Source organism: Triticum aestivum, chromosome 7B (assembly GCF_018294505.1).
Source record: "Triticum aestivum cultivar Chinese Spring chromosome 7B, IWGSC CS RefSeq v2.1, whole genome shotgun sequence".
Taxonomy (NCBI): domain Eukaryota; kingdom Viridiplantae; phylum Streptophyta; class Magnoliopsida; order Poales; family Poaceae; genus Triticum; species Triticum aestivum.
In genome coordinates, this window is record NC_057813.1 from 692,354,785 (window position 1) to 692,356,681 (window position 1,897).

A 1,897-nucleotide genomic window follows, 5' to 3' on the forward strand; every position below is an offset into this window, starting at 1 on the left:
TCCCCACAGACAGGAGATGGACACGTCGCAATTCCACTCGGTGTCCACCCCAGACCCACGCGGCATTCACCCAACACTCAGCTCTTGGTCCTTTTAAATGCCATGCGTGTGGAGGGGTGGGGGGCATCCGAGCCCACTCCCTTTCCTATGCTACTCTGCCGCCAATAGAAACCCTAGGCCACCGTCGGCGCAATGCCGGTTGTGCCGACTCCTCCTAGGAGGGCGCCACGCAACCCCATTGACCTTGATACTGTTGCGGCGGGGCTGCAGGTATGTCCTTGTCGAGACGTGCCAGAGGTACAAGAGGCGGCCATCCCAATGCCTTGGCCCAATATGCACCTGGCAAGCAACTGTCACGTGAACCCGGAAAGGGTTCCAGTACAAGACATTCCGTCCTCTCGTCGCGCGTGGGTTGCGGAGTTCGTCCACCTCGAGATCTAATTTCGGATGACCTCCTCGATGACCCAACTTTCTCCGAGGATTCCCCCTACTGGGATAGATTGCTTGACAATGAAGGCAGCACGTGTGCGGCCACCGCTGACAACGAGAAAAAGTAGAACATGCAAGGACACTACCACTTGGGTCCCACAAAGGCCATGGCCACCACCTCGCTGGTTTGCACGATCAGCGACTTGCCCGCTACGCGGGGGTGTAGGCCATGGCGACCGTTCTCCCCGTCCAAAAAACTAACTCGCATACGTGCTTCACGACGGCGGAGGAAGGCTACTCTTCCCCTCCTGCTGAAGCATATCCCTCCGGGGCTCATGGCAGTCTAATGAGTGGGCTGCCGGACATAGGGAAGACATATTGTGGGAATGGAGATCCGCTGTGGCCGGCAGTAGACTAGTTTTAGCCTAGTTCGATATAGTTTAGTTAAATTATTTTTGAAATGTAAAAGTTTTCCACCAGTTTGTATGAAAAGCATCTGGTTTGCATGCAATCCATCTGATTAGTTGAAATCCGGCTTGAAATGTATGCGCCTAGCTTTGGATGATTGGCTCCCGCATCTGTATCTACGGCCTGTTCTCCCTATCTGTGGACAGATGCACTGTCCGGTTTGTGGGTCCGAGTTGGAGATGCCCTAAGATCTTCGGAAACGAAGCCCCAAGTTTCAGTTCTTGGAAATTCAAGCTCAAGGAAGATCTGAACATGCTACAACATAGAATCAAGGCAAAATATATGAATTCTTTGTAACGCTGGATTAGTGCTCGTCTGGGATGATCACTTAAACCCTTTTACATATGCTTCACTAAATTGGAATTGGATGTTTTTTTTCTATTTTTTTCTTTCTCTTAAGTTTGTATATTATGTACTCTTACTATAATTAATATAAAAATACCACAGAAGAATTGTTCTATGGTTTTGTGGTTCAAGAAAAAATGTTTGCTATGGACTCGGCCTTCAAGGAATTCATCTCGTGCCTAGCACTCCACACTCCATATTCTGGCATTGGTTGGCCGATGATTAACGCACCTCCAAATTATCTTACATGGCTGAAATTTCAGTACCTCATTGAAAATATGCCCCACAATCGAGAAATCACATGGCACATTTTGAATAGGCAGAGCATAATGAGATGAATTAATTGTTCTCACGCATTGTGCCTACGTATAGGCATACTCTTATCTAGTTTCCTTGATTGTCGACACGAAGAGGAGGAGATGTAGCTCGAGATTCTAAGGACTATGTTGTTGTTTTATCATGGTAGATGTTCTCATGAGAGAACTAAGTTGTGAGGTCATCACTACTAGGTGGTACCTTGAACGGGGTTGATCAGAAACGAGGGACTCAAGTTTACCCATGTTAGGCCCCTCACGGTGGAGGTAGAAGCATACTCTTCCTTGAATGCCATTGATGATGGTAATCTCTACAAGGGTGCTACCTAGCTTTCAAGAGG